The 23,102-nt window shown below is 37.1% G+C and overlaps 1 protein-coding gene across 1 annotated transcript in view; it reads left to right on the plus strand.

Annotated features, from left to right (window-relative positions):
- Positions 1–2,534: 2,534 nt before the first annotated feature.
- Positions 2,535–23,102, plus strand: part of LRRN1 (leucine rich repeat neuronal 1) — a 43,161-nt gene continuing 22,593 nt past the window's right edge. Inside the window, exon 1 of the mRNA XM_051981136.1 lies at positions 2,535–3,195. The gene's annotated coding sequence lies outside the window, so the exon portion shown is untranslated. The remainder of the gene's footprint in view (positions 3,196–23,102) is intronic.

Genomic DNA, 23,102 nt, shown 5'->3' on the forward strand with positions numbered 1-23,102 from the left:
CCAACATTTATATAGCATTCTGCACAAATGATCACATTTGATCGTCACAATCACCCTGTGGGTAGATACCTTTTTGTTGAGGTAACAAATAATGCACTGGACTCATAGACCTGAGTTTGAACCCTATCTCTGACAATTGCCAGCTCTGTGGCCCTGGACAATTTACTTAATCTCTTCATCTCAGTTTCCTCTCTGTAAAATGAGAATAATATTAACCTCTACCTTATAGGATCTTTTTGAGGATTAAATATTTTACATACAATGCTTTGCAAACTTTAAAATGTCATATAAATGCTGGCTATTCAGCCTTTTTGTGGTGATAAGGAACTGGAAACTGAGTGTATGTCCATCATTTGGAGAATAGATGAATAAGTTATGGTATATGAATGTTAAGGAATATTATTGTTCTATAAGTGATCAGAAAGGTCTGGAGAGACATACAAACTGAGGCTAAGTGAAGTGAGTAGAAGCATAAAAGCAAGAGAACACATACACAGTCATAACAAGATTATACTATGATCAACTCTGTTGGACATAGCTCTTTTCAACAATGAGGTGATTCAGGTAGATTTGTGATGGAGAGAGCCATCTACATCCAGAAAGAAGACTATGAGGTTTGAATGTGGATCACCATATAGGATTTTCACCTTTTTGGTAGTTGTTTGCTTGCTTTTCCCCACTTTCTCATTTTTTTTTCCTTTTTGATCTGATTTTTCTTGTGCACCAAGATAAACGTGGAAATATGTACAGAAAAACTGTACATTTTTAACATATATTGGACTACTTGCTGTCTAAGGGAAGGGATGGGGAAAAAGAGGAGAAAAATTAAAAATAAAAGGTTTTTCAGGAGTAATTGTTGAAAACCATCTTTGCATATATTTTGAAAATAAAAAGTTATTATAAAAATAAATAAATGCTAGCTATTATTATACCTTTGAACCAGACATCATTCAATTTGTATAGGGAACTCCACAAATTTCAAAACTCCCTTTTACTAATGCACTTGTTCTAGAATCCTAGTCTTAGAGAATGGCTTGGAAGATTGAAAGATTAAATGTCTTGGCTAAGGTCATATATTCAGTATGTATCAAAGATAAAAGTTGACCCCAGATTGCCTTGACTTTAAAGCAAATTCTCCACCACATAAACTACCTTCCATTAAAATAGGCACAATAGATTTTAGGAGCCTGGTTTTATAGTTAAGAAAACTGAGTTTTAGCATGATTAAGATCTTAGATCTTAAGATCATAGAATCATAGTGTTTAGAACTGAAAGGTGTCTCTGAGTTCATGGATTCCAATCTCTCCATTTTACAGATGAGGAAGGTGAGGCCCAATGAAGCTCCTACTTGCTCAAGGCTACACAGAGAGTAAGGGGCAGAGCTGGGATGGGGAGTGCCATCTTCTAAATTCACCTCTCTTTCTCTGACTTCAGAAGACTTTAATATTCAGATTGTTATTGGGGCAAAGACCAATGTTTCCCAAAGGTATTATTTCATCATCATCATCATAATCATCACTACTTCAGAAACTTTTATTTATTCTCCAATTTCACAAGCAGCATCTACCATTCTGTTCTGTATACTGAAAACAGGTTATCTACTTTTCTTCCCCCCCCCACCTTTTTGGCCAATCAGGATAATGTAACTTGCCCAGGGTCACACAGCTAGTAAATGTCAAGTGAGTATGGATTTGAACTCAAGCCCTCATGACTCCAGAACAGAGATTCTCTATCCATTGCACGACCAACTCCCCCCTCCAGTTTTCAAATCACTAAATAATTTGAAAAAATCCTCTAGTAAATGCTGGTAGTATGGCAGAGTGAAATCCGTATTAGTTTTGAAGTCAAAAGATCCAGGTTCAAATGATCATTAAGAAAACAATAAACAAAATGCATATAATGTATATACGTTGTTTATACATTTTCTCTGACAAAAGTATCTATTTATATGTGTTTATATGTTTGCATAAGGCTTATAGGATCACAAGGTCTTAGTCTGTTTCGAAAGCCAAGTGCTACTTCCCTTGCTGACAATTTCAGCTCCCTTGATACATATATGTTTTCCTAAATTTTTCAAAGTGCGTGTGCTTGTGTGTGTGTATGTGCATGAGTGTGAGTGTGAGTGTTAAACAATGCATCTTGATTGCTAAGCCAAAGAGGTCTTCCCCAGGAACAGCCGATCTGGCCCCATTGTGCTTTCTCTCTCTCTTTCTTACACTGGCTTTTAAGGTTCATCTCTGGCTAAGAAAGGACCGAGTGCCTTCCCGGCCCCCCGGCCCTGACTCAGTCTCCTTCCCCAGCAGCCGGTCCCCTGGGAAAAAAGAGTAGCCTATTGCTCTCACCCCATAGGCGACCGAGTTTGGCCAGCCCTCCGCAGGCAGGGCCAACCGGGCGCGCTCCCTTTGTTACCAGCCCCTCCGTACAGATGGTGCCCTGCCCGGGTCTCTGATGTGAGCGAATGGGAAGGTGGAAGGGGCGCTGAGGCTAAGAAGGAGGGGGAGGCAAGGGGCGGGAGGCTGGGGGGACAGGGATGGAGAGGGAGGGGGAGCAGAGAGCAGCCAATCAGCCCGCAGCCCATCAGCTGACCTGTTTTGCTTACACCAGGTGCACGCTGGCTGCGGGCAGCACAAAGCCGAGGGAGAGAGCGAACGAGCGAGCGAGCGCACTGGTGGGCAGGCACAGCGAGGCGGCAGCCGCGGCCCCGTCAGCACAGCGCTAGCCGGGGAATAAGGACCGGGGGCCGGCAGCGGCAGGCGCCGGGGCCGGCAGCACCAGCAGCAGACGACAGTCACATCCCCGCCACCGCGGGCGCCCCAGCCAAGGAGCTTGCGGCTAGACTTGGCCGTCACCTAACTGGGGAAAGGAAGCAGTTGTGGCCGCGGAGCCCCACCCCCTCCAGTCCTGCACACCCCCCTCCCCCAAGACAGCCGGTTCTGGGTCCCCAGCCCCTGTCCTCTCGGCTCCAGGAGTCCCGGTGCAGCAGCTGTTGAATGTGTCGCTGCCTCCCGGAGCCCTGCCATCTCCCGGGCTCCTGCCTCTAGCGCCGGAGTCGAGTGCGCGCTGTTGCTGCGGACTGGGTGGCTCGGCTCTGTCCAGCCTCCGCTAGTCCTCCCCCGCCACTCTCCAGCCCCCTCATCCCTCCACGCACACCCGGCGCCGGGTCGGGCTGGGCTCCTCCGCGCCGGGCCTCTCTGGGTAAGTGCGACGTCCCCTTGGAGCTGAGGACCCCGGGAGGGAAGTCGCGGTAAACTTGGCTAGATGTGCCGCAGGAGTCCGTAGGCTCTGGGGAAGTGGGTCCTGATGAGGGCTGCAGGGGAGATTAGAAAGGGAGCAGAGGAGGTGAAAAGAAGAGTGGTAAACTGGGGGTAGGAGGACTGGAAAGAGAAGGGGTGAAAAGGATTGTAGCAGAGAATATCCATAGGATTAGAGAGAAGGGAAATGCATGGGGATGGGGGGAACGAGAAGAGAGGAGAAAAGATCCCAGCACAGACTAGAAGAGCGTTGCGAGTTAAAGAGAAAAAAGGGGGGAGAGTGGAACCGGAGAGAAGAAAAGAAAGAGGCAGAGAATAGGAAAGAGGAAGACTGGCTTTCAGGGATGGGGGAGGGAAGTACCAGGGGATAAGGAGAAAAGGGGGATGATGGGATGTGAAAGGGAAGGCAGCGGAGGATGGAGAAGAAAGGAAAAGATGGAGAGGAGGTGAATTAATTGAAGAGGGAAGAACTACTAAGAAATATGAAGTGAGAAAAGGAAAGAAATGGAAGAATGAAGTAATGAAAGAGCGGCGTTTGAAGAAGGGGAGGTCATGATTCACAGCCCTAGTTAATATGGATGAAGAAGGTGGTGGATTGAGGAGGGGAGAGGTTCTAAACTACGAAGCAGCTCAAGATCATAACAGGCACACATGAAAACATAACTACTTCGGAGTGCATTTTCCCCTTTAGTTAAGAGCTGAACCTAAAGAAGGTAGTTAGGGAGCCCACGTTTAAGGAAGCTGTGATTTTAGGGAAGTGTCTTCCAAAGGAGCTGCATGGACACTGCTGCCAACCCCACTCCATCAGGGAAGTCAGTAAGGAAAGTTTGCCAGCAAGTGTCCTTTGTACTGCCCGGAGAGGAGTGCATAGGAAAGAATGCCAAAGAGCAAAATGAGCATCCCTCCTTTCTTTTCTCCCCAATTCCTTCTCTAAAGAACTGTTTGTCTGGGTGGGGTTAGGTATTAAAAAATGTCTCTGCAGTGGTATTTTTTTTTAAAAGTAGTTCCCAAGAAGTGTTATCATCCATTGGGTCTACTTGAGGAATAATAATTACCCAGAAAGTGGGGAGGTTGGAGGCTGGTGGCTTAGCTTAATGCCTTGGACTGACTTTTAGATTAGATCTCAATCAAGGGTTAACAGTGCAACTCTACACTCATGATGCCAGAGAATCTGCTTATACCAGGATATAATAGCTTAGAGAAACTCACCTGATAGAGAAGGACGAGACTTTGAGAGAAACATTTTTTCCCTAATTTCTGTAATAGTCTAATAACAGAAACTACTCTCCTGAAATAACTTTTTACACGTAGTTTTTTGAAGAAAAAAGGCTTTTGCTTTTCCTTTAGCCATTATATGCTCATGATTTCACATCATCACCCTATACTAGAGAGCTTGTCCACCATGCTATTTTATTTTAAAAAGAAAGAATTGGTTCATTGTGAGAATGGAAAGTTAAGGAAAGAAGTTTGAACATCATAAATATAGAGTAGGAGTGATGTTTGGCTACCAGGAGCATGTGTGTCCCTAAGTCTCTGATTTGCATGCAAATGTGAGTGTATCCTGGCAGATGTCTTGCCTCATCCATTCACATGAAGGAATTTTAAAAGACAAGGAGTCTTCAGTCAACAATGGTCCTTAAGAAAAGGGAATAAAGGCTCAGTGTGAGTTTTTCTGTTTGGGAATTGTATGGCTTGCTGTCACCTTTATTCAGGAGCCAAATTCTTTGAGTGCTATTGTATTAAAAGCTCAAAAGTAAAGCTCACTCCCTACCTGGCTGTTTGTATCTTGTGTAAGATTCAGACATTACTTTCTAGATCAGTAAATATGGATTTTTATGAAGTAGTGCACACTTTAAGCTGCTTTTAATCCTGGGAAGTGGTTTCATCAACATCCCCCCCCCTTTTTTTTTCAGATTAGTTAAATGTACTGTTCAGGTAGTTAAATATATATTATGTGTAAGGCACTGTCCCAGGTGCTGGGAATGCACTGATTATTTATTATAAGAAAACTGAGCATCCAATGGGTGTGGTGTGAGATCAAAGATTTCATGGGGAAAAAAAAGAAGTAATATTTAGGGTGGCTTACCCTCTCTACATACACACTCAGATAGATAGACAGATAGACAGACACATAGAAAGATCCCTATTTTGTATAGTTGGGTATTTAGTAACATTGCTGGTGACTTCCCTGGAAACATTAACCACCTGGCTAAAAAAATTTTCATATCTTGCCTCTAGATTCCCTAAAACATAGTTCATGTCCCACTTACCAGGTTATTTCTATAGGGGGCCTTTCCTGATTGCACTACTGCCTCCCCCCTACCCCAATTATTAGTACTTGCTTCTCTTGAAATTGCTTTGTGTGTGAGTGTGTGGATGGATTGTATTTTCCTTGACCACTTCCCATATGCCTTTAATAGTCTGTTAAGGATAGGCTATCCCCAAACCTTATGTGAACTTCATAAATATTTGCTGACTGAATGACTGCCCGATCTATAGAAGTAGTGATATACAATTGCCACACTCTCAGATCTCTTGGCTATTGTATGTGTCCTAGGTGCAAGCACCATACATTGTAGAAGTTTGTTAGAATAGTGCAGTTCAGAGGGGATGATAAAGCAAGAGCTTCCCTCCATTTTTGCTAACATGAGCTTGATAGACAATACTCCATGCACTGTTCACCTCCTGGTATTGTGTAGTACCGGGTACAAAGGGTTTGCAGCGTGGGCTGCACGTGAGGCTGAGTGAATATACCTAGTAATGTGCCAGCTCCACTTGCCTCTTCCTTTGTTGAGTCTCAAACAGTGGCCAAGAGTAAAAGGGCCTATTCTATTCACCAAGAAGGGGTTTGCTTCACTATTCTATAGCTTCATTGAAAGGGACATAAAAAAGAAGACAGCATTGTGTTAGAGGGTACAGTGTTATGGGGGGGAGGAACAACAGATGTTAGTCTGCTATTCTACATGTTTCCTTAAATTATTTTGTGCTGGTTCAATGCCTTTTACCCATAAGACAGCGTTCTCTCAAGGAAAAAAATAAAATGAATCAAATTTAAACAAGAAAAAGTTATAGTCCACAAATGCTATATCATCAAAGAAAGTATACGTTTGGAGGAGGTGGGTGTCTTGGAGCTGTCATATAATTTTTGCAAATCAGACTAGACTAAAACTATTGATGTGGAAAATTAGGAGTCTACCTTCCTTATAGATTGAAAGGATATATAAAATAAACTTGATATTTCTAAAGAAGATGATAAGCTTTCTTTGTTGTGGAATACCAAGAAACAGAAGAATTTGTGAAATAACTCTAATAGCTTTTAAAATGACCTAAGCCCCTAATTTAAATGAGAATTCACTTCTATGAGTTAGCCTTACAGGGTAAGTAAGTGATGATGCTGGACTTGAGGCAAGGAAGCATGGGTTCAAATTTCAGCCTTACAAATAGTCATGTGACCCTGGGCAAGTCCCTTAGATTTCATTTTTTCTTATCTGTAGAATGAGGATAATGCCACCTACCTAGTGACAGTATTGTGAGCATCATATCATAGTTATAAAATGCTTTATAAACATATGCTGTTATTATTACCCTATTTCTAGAAAGCATTTCTTCAGCAGATGTAATTAAGGGGGAGGAGTTTGAAAATCTGACCTTAATAAGTTGTTAAGGGTAAAACAATATTAGAAAAGCCATCCTACATGGTAAAAGAAGTATTCATGAAACTAAATTCATCCATTGGTCTTTCTTCTGAATCTTAATTTCAGATAATAATAACCAGACCACAGATTCTGAAAAATTAAAATAGATAGGCAGAATTGATCCCACCATAAACCTAATCTTTATCCCCATGATGGAAGCTACTCACTTTAAAAAACAAACAAACAAACAAAACCTCACCAGCTATAGTAATTAACGATGAGTTGTTTAACAGAATCAATTCTTAACTTTTTTGTGTGGACCCCTTGGGGAAACCTGTAAACCCTTCTCAGAATAATGATTTAAAATGCACAAAATGCAGAGGATTACAAAGGAAACCAATTATATTGAAGAATATTTATAAAACAATAAACAAGTTCATGTACTAGGGTGAGAATTCTTGTTTTAAGATTGTAGGAATTCAAACCAGAAGGGGCCTTGGGAATCATTGAATCCAAATAATTTATTTTACAGATGAGGACATTGAAACACAGAAAGTTGAAACACTTAAAGTCACATATTCAAGTAACAGAGTCAGGATTTGAATCTAAGGTCTTTGACTCCTCAGAAGAAGGGCCATTAAATTCAATAGAATTTTTCTGCAGCTTCAGAAAGTTGGCTGCTAGAATAACTATGTTGATTATAAATGCCAACGAGGAGTCTTATGGTCATGAAGAAAAATGTGGTAAATTATAAGGCATGAAATTCATTTCTTTAGACTTTCATAAAGCATTCTTAAAATTACATTTTCGAGTCATGAAATAGTAGGCTTTCTCTGATTCATTTTGAAATTTAATATACGGTTGTTCAAATATTGTATTTAACATTTTTTAAAAGGGTGCTGAACATCTATTTTTGGTGTAAGCCAATCTGGAGATAAAACATTCCATTTTGGAATCATATTTCATCTCCTAGAAACAATGGAACCATCTCTAACTAGTGAATAGAACTTTGATTAATATTTATTTAGGGTAGGTTTAGCATATGAAGTTGAAATTACATTTAAGCAGTTAAAATCATGCAAAGCTAAATATGTTTGGTCTCATTTGCCTCAGAGCAGCATAGAAGGAAGATACCATTTAAGTCTTATGCTTAGAACTTAAATACTTTAGGGACTTGGGGAAAAAATTGTCCCAATCTAATGATGGAAAAAAGCTAGTGTCTCTTAATTTCTTTGAAGATATTTTGATTGAAAGTAATCCATCAGTATACTTGCTCTTTGTCTCTAGTAGTACAATTAAGCTTTCTCAAGTATTCTTAGGTGATTTTGTTTTTGTCCTTGTCTGTTTCCTCCGTGAATACACAATCATTTTTTCAGGAATGAGGTATTACTAAATAACCTTTCATGTCTCTTCCCAATCAGGGATCCCATACTTAATTATTTACAAAAACAATTAACACAATACATTAGCGAACCTATTATAGTTTAAACTTTTTAAACAATTTTGTTTTAAAACTCTCTGGAAAAAAAAAGAAAGCTGTTTAGTTTAAAATTTGGTAAATACCCTAAATCATATTGACCTGGAAGCCAGGAATCTTCCATTTAGTCCTATATATTCCCCCATTTAGCTATATGACCTTGGGTGCATCATTTAACTCTATAAATCAGAAAAAATGAAGAGATTGAATTAAATTATATCAATGGTCTTTTTCCAGATCTAATATTCAGAGATGATGATAAAACATTCCTGGAAATGGAACTTTAATAATGTGACTAATATCAAAGTTTAATTTGGAGAGAAGTAAATGGATTTAATTCCCTTAAAAATCACTACTCAGATGAATGCATGAAACTAGACTCAGAAATTGAAATGATGAAACTTGCTATCTACACAGGGTCCCGGCAACTTTGACTTTGGAACACTCTAATAAAATGTTCCCACATCTGCTGAGGATGCTTATTTTGAACACTATTGCTTAAAAATTATTCTTGTAATGTTATGTTCCTTTCCATTTCCATTTTATAGCTCAGAGACTGGGATGTTATGTGAAAGCTCTGATTAATATAAATGAGTTGTAATTTTCTGACCCAGGCCATCCCTGTTCACATCTATTATTCTATTGGCAGACATGTGGACTCCACAGCTGTCCCCTCATTTGTGTATGAAATGGACACACTGGTGGCATTTGTAGGTTACCATAGCTACACCAACAATACACGTGTGACACTACAGCCTTCTAAAGCTAAAGGATTTTATTATTGTTATTTTATTATATTTTTGTGGCAGACATTTTGTGTACTTCACAATCACAAGATTCTATTTAAAGTTTAAGGAGGCACATAAATTAGCCTCCCTTCATATGAGAATAGAAAATTTTGATAATAGAGGGATAGGCTAGCAGTGCAAATGTAGAGACCAATAAAGGTTAATCATAAGGCTTTAGTTAACTGAGATTTCCAAGGGGTCATCTTTAGAGATGCTTAGCCTCTACAGGATACTATTCATTGAATATTCATCTTTATTAAAAAATATTTGACTTCATATTTATGACTGCCCTTTCTGGAATAGTATATTAACATAGCCTTTTAAAATTCAAATAAGGAAAGTGGGAAATATTAATGCAGCACCTATCACAATAGAGCTCAAGAGACAAAGCATCTTTTCCCTCCATTAAACAATAAGCACAAAGCAAGAATCTTTCTGGGGGTATGGGGGAAGAGCCTTTACCAAGAAAGAAATGTTGCTTAATTGGTTCCATGTCTATAATTTTCCCCTCTAGAAAAAAAAATGTTAGCAGAGTAATAAAGAATATCATTGACCTGCATTGTTATTTCACTACAGTAATAAGTCTTAATTTGCATTCAAAATAATCACTATAATCAACTCCTGAGTAGGGAGTTAAGATGACTTGAGATCCATGAACTTCTGTCCTGGGCTTTGTTCCCAGCTCTGGTGCTAGTGCATCAGCCCATGACCTTCAGCCTATCCCGTTAAATCTTAGGATTCTTGTTTTCCTCATCTGCAAAATGGGTGTTTCCAATCAAAAAAATACCTAATGACTTTGCCTTCCTAGAGATGTTTGGAAGAAAGGATTCATGGGAATTGCTCAAAGTTATGACTTCAAAAAGTTTTGGTTGTTCCCCACCTGCTATATTTATCCATAAACAGAAGGGAAAAAAAGTATCACACAACTGTGATATTATATTTCATATACACACAGGTGTGTGTGTGTTGTATACATATATAAATTTATATATTTATATAAATTTATATATTTTGTGCATATGAAAGGTAATATGGCATCAATAAGAGAGAGCTGATCTCAAAATCAAGAAAACATTAGTTCTAATTCTATCTCATATACATACTTGCTATGTAATTGCCTAGGCATATATGCTTTTATATGTGTACACATATGTATCAACATGTGTGTGAATATATACACTCAACACATATGTGTATATTACATATAAGAGTCACTCAATGCAATGTTAAAAAACAACAACAACAAAAATCTCAACCGCCCTCTTTCCTGTCCCCCAATCGGTAGCACTTCAGGTGATTTATCCAAGTAATGATCTCACTAAACTCCTACCTGATCCCTATTGAGATCAAAAGCATCCATTTATAAGGTTGTTGATTAGGAATAGCTTATTAAGAACAAAATATTTAAAGCAATCAACAGTATAACAAGCACTTGCACTTTTAATTTAGATCTTTATAGCAACCATGTGATGGACATAAGACAGGTATTTTTGTCTCTTTTTTAACAGAAGAAGAAAAGACCATGAGAGAGCTTGACCTCATCAGAGTCGCTCAGAGAGTCAGTGATCATTCAGTCTTCTCATTCTAAATTCAGCTCTATTTCCACTATGTCCCATCCCCATATCTGCTGGGATATAGATCCATGAAACAGGAATATTAATTTGTTTTTTTGGGGGTGGGGTGATTCTCCTCTCAAGTCCTCACTAATACTAAACAGAGATGTTGAATCCTAAATGTCAGCACAGCATCTGTTGTAATAGCTAGCATTTACGTAACACTTTATAATTTGCAAGGTTTTATACATATAATATCTCATTTGTTCATGATAACAGCTCTATGAAGTGGATGCTATTATTATCCCCATTTTCTGGTGAAAGATACTGAGGCTTGGAAAAGTTTGGCCAGAGTCACAGGATTTAAATTCAGGTCTTCTTCACTCCAAAGACAATATTCTATCCCTTGTGCCACCAGGCTACCTGGAAGTTCCCTAGAACATATATGAAATTGTTTTTAGCAGGAGTCAATCCTGAACTCACTATTAATAAACTTGAATGCTCTGGGTAGCAGAATAGATTTCTTAACTTGACAAGTTCAGAAAATAAAGGAATGAGGGACTAGGGGAAGAAAAGAGTGTAAAGATACTAAATATCTTTCTTTAACTTACCTTATATAAATGCTGACAAACTCTTATTTATTTTTCTGTTGAGGAGAGAGAAAGATGCAATAGCAGAAAGATGGAAGCTTAGTTATATAGGAAATATGTTTTGATCTTCTAAAGAATGATTCATAATGTCATTGAAAAAGACTAGGCTTATCATTCGAAGACCTGAATTCAAATTTTGAAACTACCATTGACTAAATTCATGTCTTTGGGAAAACATAGCCACTTAATGCCTGTTTCCTTATCTGTCAAATGGAATATTTATATTTTTGCTACCAGATTTAAAGGTCGGTGTGAGCAAAACACTAGAGATGAAAATAAGCTGCTTTTATCACAAGGAAATACTAGAGAAATTGGAATCTAGCTTTCTCTGGATATTCTTAAAGGTGGGTTAGATTTTTTTACTTATCTCAGATAATAAAAAAATGACTTCTTGCTTAGATGAAGGATAATATGAATTGGAAATATGTATAATAAGACTACACATTATATATGTATAATAGAATTGAAATTAACATATATTGCATTACTTGCTGTCTAGGGGAGGGATAGGGAGAATGGAGGGAGAAAAATTTGGAACACAAGATTTTGCCAAGGGTAAATATTGATATATTTTCCATATATATCCAAATCTTTGGATATATTTTGAAAATAAAAATATATTATTATTATTATTTTTTAAATAGATAAAGTTTTATATGTTAATTAGAGCAAGATGGACCTTAGAGGTGATCTCATTCAACTCTCTCTGTATTAGAGATAAGAAAATTGATATTAGCTATGTGGAGAAGTTAAAGTAAGGTGACCGTTCCAAGTTCTTTTAATTCCCATAATTTTGTAATTCTAAGACGATAAACTATAACATTCCAAAACTTCAGCCATGACATGGGATTTTGGGAATCTGCCTTAAGTCTTTCAGAACACTGAAATCAAATGCAGTAATTAAATGACTATTAACTTGAGTTTCTAGGGTCAGTCAGGGGTTGAGAACACAATGCTAAGGAGGCCCACATCTGCATCTCCTTCCAAAGGGCCTGTGAGTTCAGATTGGTCAGATTGTACCAGCAAACCCAGGTAGTCATTGCACAGATTCATGCATGCAGTTGAAATGGACAGATCATTATACATCCTTCCTCAGAATAAAGAAAACTTATAGGTCATATAGTAGATAGAACATTGATCTGGGAATCAGGAAGATCTGAGTTTGAATACTACTTTCTAAAGCACTTACAGGATGTAAGATCCGGGGAAAGTCACAACCTTTCTTAATCTCAGTTTCCTCATCTATAAAATGGGAATACTACTACCCTCTATTTTACATGGCTATATGAGGAGTTTCTAATTACATAATATGTTAAGATACTTTGCAAATCTTAAACATGATATAAAGCAATTTATTGCTGTTATAATGCTGGATCAGAAATGTCTTCATTATACATGAACTCCCATTGAATTAAATGTCCATCTTTTGATTGTGAATTTCTAAGGAGCATTCATGACTATGACATATAAATGTATTGGAAGACTGACTTATATGACATATTCTAAGCTATATGGGAAAAGATCCTTCTATACACAGAACAAAAAAATGAATAAATGAACCCTGAACCCAGAGATAGCAAACCTCAAGGTTATCTCTAGCTCCACCTGTGAACTTATTCTATGACCTTGGGGTTCTATGACCTTTTATTGCAATTTCTTTATGAGGCAAGATGATCTTCCTTCTAGCTCTGAACTTCCATGATTCTATTATTAAGATATAGTTTTATGAAATAGACCAGCATGTCATTTTATCACTATTAACTTTGGAATCCATTTATTATTCTTATAACCTATAACGTTATTGAATCAACCTTTAAATTTTTCTAAGGAATCATTTAAGTAATAGAGTACTTTTTTTCAATCACCTCAGCCAAGTAATTTAAATTACATTTTTCTAACCATTGTCATGACACCTCAAATTCATTTTTAGAGTTCTTGTATAAAAGCTTCTTCAAATATATAAATCTCATAGTTTATATTTTTCATTAACTTAGGAAAAGATAGAAACAAATGCTATCTCCCCTGAAATTATTGGCTTTAACATTTTCAAAGATAATCAGATGACTTTTTTTTTTAAGCAGGAGGTATATGGGGGAGGGGAGGGATAAAGGAGTGTGAAACTGATTTCATTGTCATAGGGAACTTCTCAACCAATGCTGATTGGCAATTTCTCTCTAAATTATGGCCTTAAAGAGTAAAAAGAAAACTCTAAGAAAATTAAACATATAATTAAAGTGCTTTTATTATCTTTATTTTATTTTATAGATTTATTTTTGAGAATAGAAAAAAAGCTCATTTACCTTTTATATGATATAATTACCTTTCCTTGGAAGAAAATACTAAATACTTTATGGGGAAAGACAACTAAATCCCTACAGTATCATTTGCAATTTCAGAAGGGTTATTTCTGTGCCTAAAGAAAAGGTATACCAAGAAGAATACAATATATAAAAAAAAAATCATGCTTTGCTATCATTCTCCTATCCAGCCCCCTGCCAAAGAGAGTTGAAGGATTTTAACTTGGCATTTAAAACTCAAATCTGGTGCCATTGTACCTTTCTCTCCATCTAATCTGGCAGCTGGTGGCATAGCACATATTGTTTGGAATCAGGAAGACCTGAACAAGCATCAGACATTTACTAGCTGTGTGACCCTAGGCAAGTCACTTAGTTTCCTTGACTGTAAAAAGGAGTAAAATAATATCATCTGCCTCCCAAAGTTGTTGTAAATATCAAATAAGATAATATTTGTAAAAGAACTTAGCACAATGCCTGGCACATAGTAGGTACTTGATCCTCATCCCCTGTACTTCTTCACTCACATCTGTACCTTTCTTTATGCAATTCCCTGTATTTGGGATGCTCTTCCTTCCTCCTGATTCTGAAACATTGACATCCTACCCATCTTTTCTTTATTTGTCCTGGTCAAATTCTCTTCCTCCCTAAAGTCTTTTCTGATTTTCATTCCAAACAAGCCAAACAGAGGCTTATTAGCTTTTTATTCTTCTCATGTACATATATTGTATCCATCGGTATCATAATTACCTTTATATGTTAACCCTACCTGTATATATTATCCACATCTATATTATATACTTGCATAATATACACACACATGTGTGCAGCATATATAGTCTAGGTTTATGTAGAATTTATCTATAAAATCTAGATAATCATAGAAAATAAGTATATATAATATGTGCATATATGAAAATGTATGTATTATATGTGTATGTGTCCTATACAATTCAATATATTACAAATCCCAATATTTGCATTCTATAATTCTGATAATATGTACTTATGTACTGTGATTGAACAAAATCAAAACAGGGGGGGATTGACAGTCCTGTCCCCAACACAAGTGGTAGCAAGATGTTTCACTCTACTTTGGTTTAAGTCATCCTTGTCAACAACTTAATCTTCTCCTGATATATTACACATACGGGGGTGGGGGGGGTGAGGGTGGGGTGGAGGGGTTTAAGAAATAGGATTGACATCAGAAAATTAGTGCAGAAAGCAATAAAGCCAAGGAAACATGATCATCTCTTGACTTAGTAAATCATAGAATCTTAGATGGAGGTTGGAAGGGAACCAAGCAGCCATCTGGGACACTCCTCTCTTTTTACAAATGAGGATGCTGAGCCCAGCCGAGAGCTGTATGGCTACCCACCCAAGGTCATTCTTCGGCCTGTGACTTGACATGATACATAGCATTGGCACTTGACTAGAATGGTTGGTTTTACTTTTGCTTTTGTAAACGTGTGAAATAGAGAAAGCGAATAGGATAAACTGTGACTTATAGCACCTTCTGTCATTTTAATGTTTTCAGCTGTTGTGTTTGAACCATTTTATTCCACAAGACCTAAACTGTATAATCCAAAGTCTACCCTAGTAATGTACAGTGTTGGATTTATGGTGTTCAAATCACTGGCAAGTTAAACCCTTAAAGCACTGGTTCGTTAATTTGAAGGGTACGAATACCAATACTAAAGGAAAACAACAGCATCAAGAGATCCCCAAATTTCACTTGATTTTGCCCATAGATACAATTATACTAAAACTTCAGTTAACTAGAACTCATTATCTGAAGTCTCCAGCTAATTGAAATATTATATACTCTATGTTGACTAATAAATGAAAAATTATAAGAAAATAAACTTGTCAGTGAATTTTTTTTTAGTATACTCTATAATCTAGTATTATGTATTTAGCACAGTTTTTCACATCTCATATATCAGCGGGCATTAGGTTACAAAGTGGATAAAGTGGTAGACTTGGAGGATGAAACATCTGGATTCAAATTCTACCTTCCACACTCACTAGCTTTGAGGAAGTCACTTAACATCTGTCTGCTTCAGTTTCTTCAACTATAAAATGAAGATCATAATGGACAGCACTGGCCTCACAATTATTTTGAAGATCAAACGAGGCACCTAACACAATGTGGGCACAGGCAAGGAAGTTACTTGCAGATTTGCCCTGGGTCAGATCAGTTATCCAATGGGGGAAAAATAATGCATTCAATATTCTGAAGGTACCAATGTTCAAAGAAAAATGCTTAAGAAAAAGTATTAAAGTTGGTTGTTCTAAGAGTTTGACAAGAATCCAAAGATAATGTTTCTAAAAAGTAAGAATGGGTAACAAGAGTTAGTTTGTGGTGAAGTAGAAAGAAAGCATACTTTTGAATTGGAAAAACCGGGTTTAAGCCCGATTTCTGATGTATCTTGGCTTAGTTATCCTAGATAAGACACAACCCCTAAACCATGAATAGTTTCACAACTGAAGAAGGATAGATTTTCAAGGGAGCACCAAAGGTATATAAGGATCTCTGCAAGTCACTTACTAACTTAGAAAATCATACTTTTTTTCTTTAATACTTCAACACAACTAAACCAGCTAAGAACCCCCTTTTAAACTGGCTTGCTCTGCAATTAGGAGTGTTGTGGGTTGGATTGCATGCTCAATGCCTCTGCTCTAAGCTGTTCTTTAAGATTATAACTTGCAGAGCAGGTATGGGTTTACTCTCTGTGAATTCCCTAAATCAAAAACAAGTTTATTATAGAGAAATACATTTTGCGTTCGTGGGAACAGTACCATGGAAAGAACACTGGATTTGGAGGAATAGTAATTGTTTAAATTCTGATTCTGTTACTATGTAATTGTAGCGTCTTTAGCAAATTACATTATTTCCCTTAGCCTCAGCTTCTGTAGCTGTAAAATGAGAGAGTTGGACTAGATGGCCTTTTAATCATCTCTATAATCTGAATAGCTATCATTTATATATATTTTTTAACATTTTTCAAAGGCTTTACATGAGTTAACTGTTTTGATCAACAGCCCAATGAACTTGGGTGACAGAGATATTTCTGTATTATACTTTTAAAATGAAAAAAAAAATACAGATTTAAGAACATCAGATGACATCCAGATCACAAAGCTAATAATTGTTCACCTGAGGAGGTATTAACATTTTGATCTCTCTGAAGTCTTTTCTATCACATTATGTACCCTTATTGGCTTGTTAGTCAAGTCAATGATTATAATCATTTGCCATCAAATTCTGCAGTATCTTTTACCTTGACTACTAAGAACACCTTTGCTAATGAAACATTTACCTCTGTATATTTGTTTCTCATTTTTAAGGTCATGTTTTCATGTGAACATGAATCTACTTTTGATACTTTCTCAGTCTAAAGTTAAAGCATCCTTAATCTTCCATTAGCATATTCTCTAAAAAAGTATCACTAAATCTAGACTGAAAGTGAAGGTTCCCATTTTAAAGAAATGGTACATTTTTTATGTTTTTAAAAATAAGTATTTTCTTAAAACATTAACAACTCAGATAATCATTGAATTAAAAAATATAATTACATGATGCAAAGCACTATTCATAGCAAAGGATCATCAGATCCTCCAAAATAAGATGTGAAAATATGGTTGCCATTAAATTAGTGAAACCAACTCTTTTCATAAATATAAACTATAATATAATTCCATCTGGAAGTTAAAACTGCCATGATACTTTTCTAATGGAACTCCAACTGGTTGGATTCCAAATACATAGTTTGGTATTCACAAAGTCTCTCTACTTAAATTTTCAGAGCTTTCCAATGTGAAGCTATTTTTATTGGTCTATTTGTACCCCAGGACACAGTAGTCCTGAATAATTAGAGATTCTCTTAGTAACTGGTACAATATGACATTTTATTAATATAGCATGGAAAACTTACACTTGGAGTACAAATGGTCAGCAGTAGGCTATAAGATGCCTAAAATAAAGTAATAAAAAATAGCCCTCATAGGCATATTTGAGTTGTGAAAATAAAGGTTTAGCTTTTGTTTAATGTCTAATTATGCTAGTAATTACAAAGTAATTATTTCACATAGACATTAAGTAAAAAGAATTAAAAGTATAGAAAACATGATTAAAATTAATTGATTTTGCTATTAACATACCACCTTACATGTTGCAATAAAATTAAGAAATAAATATGAGAAAATTATACATATGCTTTTTTCATTTTATTTTCTTGTAATTTTTATTCTTATTTTCAAATTTTCAGTCATGTGAATTGTGGAATCTGTTTCATAATTCCATGGTGGCAAGGAATTTTTTTTTCTCTTACAGAAAAAAGAAAGAAAAAAATGGTCCTTACATCTGCTCTTTTAAAAAGGTTTTTTATTTCTTTATTTCACTTAGCTCTGGAATCAGCTTCTCTTTGTGCTCTAGTATATTCTTCTCAACTGAGGAAAATCTGGCCGTATCACCAAATTGCAGTTTTGGACCAAACTTAGGGGTAACTATTCCTTAGAAGAAGAATATTTCTCCCCTAGTGCTACTAAGAAGAGAAGCAAAATCTCTGACATCAACAATTTTTCATTGGGTAATTATATTACTGAAGAAAATATCAAAGTCTGTGGAGGAAAATTACAAGAAAGATGAAACTTTTCCTTGGATTATGTAGATTGACACAAAGGACAGAGAGCTTACCCCTTATTCAGGAAATCTGATTCAGGAAGTCAAGTTTAGGCTCATCTTACTAACTGTGTGATTTTGACCAAGGCACTTTACAGCTCAGAGATAAGGCATGGCAACAAAAAAGTTACTGGGGAGACCAAATGACTTAATGTCTGTCAAAAAATTCTTCATAAACAAAAGCCAATACATAAATATTAGCTATTGTTGCTCATTTTCCCCCTGACTTTAACATATTGGTCAGGGGTCTGATGGAACAGTCAAGGAATCGTCTACTTCAGTCAGCTGCCATATGTGTCTTCTTAAGGCAAAGTTTACTCTTATCTTTTAAACTCAAAGTTTGACAGTTTCATAAGGGTTTTTTTTAATAGTCTTTTCAATATGTTCCTCAAATCTTCAAAGATCTTAAGTGTAATTCTCCTACTGAAACTTGTCCCACATTCTCTTGTTCTCTCAAGAGAAGTAAAATAATGGGTAATATTTACCTTAAAATCCTCATAGAATACTAAAACATAGAATGTTAAAGTTTTAAAGCAACTTTAGAGATCCCCTAATTCAAAGGAAACTAGACTTAGGTGAAATAATATCCCCAGAGTAACAGAACTAGAATGAAAAGCCAGGCCACCTAATTGATTCCCAGTCTATTTTGTTGATTCCACCACATATTACCTCAAAAGTTATTTATTAAATGCTCTTTCATATATATTTCTCTTCTCTAAGTTAAGGAATTCCAAGTTAGCATTTCCAAGTTGGAATTCATTACTATTTGCCAGGTAGTAGTCAAAAACCCCCAAAGGGAGAGAATGTTAAGCTCTATGATTGTTGTGGTTCTGTCGTGTCTGAGTCTGTGACTTTGTCCATGGGATTTTCTTGGCAAAAATACTGGAGGGGCTGGCCATTTCCTTCTATGGAGCATCTTTACTTTATAGATGAGAAACTGAGGCAAATTGGGTTTTAGTGATTTGGATAAAGTCACACAGCTGGTGTCTCAGGCTAAATTGGCACTCAAATGTTCCTAATTGCAGGCCTGATGCTCTATCATCCATTGTACCACCTAGGTCTATGATAGGACACAGAGCAGGAAGGGATTTCAGACACATTATAGACCAACCTTCTCACTTTATTGATAAGGAAACTGAGGACCATGAATGTTAAATGATTTGTTCAGCCACAAAAGTAGAAAGCATTGGAGGTGAGAACTGAACTCAAGTCTTCTAAATCCATGGGCTTATTACCTTTTTCATTTTACTGTCTTTGTGGAAAAAGGTAACGAACAATGCAGATCAAAAATACATTATTGACTCGTCATGTTTTACAAAAGCAGCCCACATGACACTTGAATCTCCTCCATGTTGCTATAATAAGGAAGATGAAAGTAGTAGTAGCAGAGCTGAGCAGTCAGCAGGGAGAATGACCCCTGCTGCTGCTGGCATTATTGAAGAGGGTACCAGCTTCTATTCCATAATCAATATAAAAAATGGAAGAAACAGGAACTATTTCCTAATATTTGGATCATTATACTCTTTTTACAAATCTAATTGTTTTTTAAAAAAATGAGAAAAAGCCAGAAAGAAGCACCCAGTTTCTTATGCTTCATGAAGGTCTTGGGAACCTGGATACAAAGGGAGCTGGGTGAGAAACGCTGATTGTTTGCCACTTTTTATATTCCCACAATATAATTATGCAAGGGCTTGAGCCCAGTGAATATCAAGAGCCTTATTTTTAGCTTTACCTTCTGAGCCCAGCCTATCTTCTCTTAGGGATGCCCGTGTCACTGGTCCCAGGAGCCTAGCAAGTTTAGGTCTTGGGAACCTGCCATCCATTTCCTTTTGTCCTGTATTCTTGCCTCATTTTTATCTTTATCTAGTGGTAGCCAAGAGAATTGTAGGTTTCTGTTGTGCAAAGAGGCTCATCTCTCATCTGCTGAGTGACATTTTACTTAGAATTGAGTATATCAGCATGATCAGAATCATACCACTGAAAATTTCCATAGGCAATTGCCCTGGCCCCTCAGGGATCCTTAAGGGAAACTTTGCTTCTGGAGAAACTTTCAGAGTCACAGCTGCTGCCCTGGGGACCACATTGGAACTACAGCATCAATTGGCTCAGCCCCAGTTATGAAGTTTTGCCTGGCAAAAGCATTGGATTTTCTTGACCTTTGGGGAGTTGACAATCCATGTTAGAAATAAGAGAGAGGACTAGAGGAAGCATTGGAAAACCATTTGTGTTTCCATAACCTACAAGCAGGTATGGCCCCAGGAAGATGTTAGATGATTATAGGGGTGCAAATTCCATCCGTGTTTGAGTTACTTGAGCCAAATGACTCTAGCATCCAGTGTCAACTGATTGGCAGCTGTGTGAACAAGGTGGGATGATGCCTTGGCAGCCTTCTGCTTTCTCTCTCCCGTTGCCAAAATTGAGAATCTAGATGAAGGACTAGGGGAGGGATTTAAGAGTGAGTCTTTCCAGGGAATGAAAGGACTGGATTTGGAGACAAGAGTGACTGGCTTTGAAAGCAGACTATGTGATATTGGTCAATATTCACCCCTTGGGCTTCCATTTCCATATTTATAACATGAGAATTGGCTCACTAAGGAACCCAATGTCTAGAGCAATTCCTTGCACATAATAACAGCAAGAATCACAACAATAGCACTTATATAGCACTTTCTATGTGCTAGACACAGAGATGGCTCAATGGATAAAGCTCTCAGCCTGGAGTCAGGAAGGCCTGAATTCAAATATAGTCTCAGATTAGTTATGAGGGCTGGCCAGTTCTCTTAATTTCTGTTTGTTTTAATCCACTGTAGTGACAAACCACTTTAGGATCCTTGCCAAGAAAATCCAGTGGAAACTATTAGAGTACTGGTATGATATGATCTGCAAGATCACAAAGAGTTGGACAAGAACAATAATAACAATAATTATGTGCCTGGAATTGTGTTGTCATTTACAAATATCATGTCATTTGATCTATACAGTCCTGAGAGGTAGGTGCTCATTGTCCTTATTTGACAGTTGAAATTGAGGCAAAAAAAAAGAGATTAAATGACATGCCCAATGTCATCCTAACTAGGAAGTATATAAGGCCAAATTTGAACTCAGACCTTTCTGCTTCCCCCTTACTCCCCAGGACCTGAGTTCTAGCCATTGCAACTTTCTCCCAGTAGTAAATACTTATTATATGCTTGTTAACTAACCGGGTCTCTAGAGTCTTTTAGAATTCTATGCCATATATGCCACATTTCTTTTCCTGATTGTTTCCTGATTTGTTTTCACTGATTTTTACTGATTTGTTTTACTAATCCAAATCTATCCCTCTTGTTTCTATAAAATATATCTATTAGGGGGGATATTAACTGACAATTTTTTTCTCCTTCCCAGAATGATCCTGCCCATTCCCCTCCACTTCCATAGGTGCCATTTAGTGGGTGGTTTGTTCTGGATATTGAAGTAAAATGATAATTTCCCAAGTTCTCAAAAGTATTATCTAATTTCTCTGCAATAAGATTTGCCTGCCCCATTTGTTTTTACAGGGACTTTCAATCTAAATATCTTGTAATTATATGGTACAAGCATATAATCCATAAATAGAGAACATTACTCTTTGAGGCAACTACCTGGTACGCATCTTGTCATTACTCAAAGCAATGTGTGAATATCATAGTCACCTTATAAAAACTGATTCATGCTTAAAGGAAAAAATATCATTATAGAGACAATCTACTATTCCAGGGGCTCAAGCTTTTTCAAGTCACAGGATTTTTTTTTTTTCACAAAAAGTACAGTAGTACTGTAACTACTATTGGAGACACAGATGGTCTTAAGAGTCAGTAAGACCTACCAGACTTTACATCATATAACTCAATAGCTGTGCAAGCCAGGCAAGTCTGCCTCAGTTTTCCTCACCTGTAAAATATGTACAGTAATAGTGGCAGCCACCTCTCAGGGTTGCTATAAGAATCAAATGGCTAATATCTGTAAAGCATTATCTAAATATTAGAAATGTCCTTATTATTGATGGTGGTGATAGTAATAGATTTTTGAATGGAACTTTAAGGTTTGCATTTTATATACATGATTTTATATGATCCTCACAACTTGCATTTGACAGATGAAAAAAGTTGGATCCAAGGTCATCCAACTGAAAGCACAGTGGCTCCATGGACAAGGAGCTGACTCTAGAGTCTGAGGACTAGGGTTAAAATTTTGCTGATGGTGTAATTTCTGCACCTTAATCAAGTTGTTTAATCCCTTTGATCATTTATTTATTGATCTATAGGAGTTAGACAAGATGGCCCCTCATGTTCCTTCCAGCTGCATTCTCATAGCTCTATGATTTTCTCTTTTCTTGGGTATTAAGGAAGGTGTTTGGAACTGAGGGCCTGTGAGATTTCTTCCACCTCCAGATCTCTGGGCCCTGTGAAGCCATGTTCTTGATTGAAATCCCAGCATCATATCTCCTGGGCTCACTGCCTCTCTCTTCTGCATGTCACTTGACAGCGGCATTTTCAAAGTGTTAAACATTTGTGTTTTTCCTTTGTGAAATGTTAACCCTGATGAACCACTAATTTATAATATAGTAACAAAGGCAGCAGTGTTGGAGTTCAGCATCTGGCTTAGTAAACAGGCCCCATATTCTGCAGCATCGACCCTATTTTACTCAGGCTGGGATTGTGAATGAAAGCATTTCATTTTCTATGCACTGTGTGAATTTGCCTCAAGATTTAAATAAAAAGTGCTCTGCCTGATTTTGAAGACTGAAATATA

The sequence above is a fragment of the Antechinus flavipes genome, chromosome 1 (genome assembly GCF_016432865.1).
Source record: "Antechinus flavipes isolate AdamAnt ecotype Samford, QLD, Australia chromosome 1, AdamAnt_v2, whole genome shotgun sequence".
NCBI lineage: Eukaryota > Metazoa > Chordata > Mammalia > Dasyuromorphia > Dasyuridae > Antechinus > Antechinus flavipes.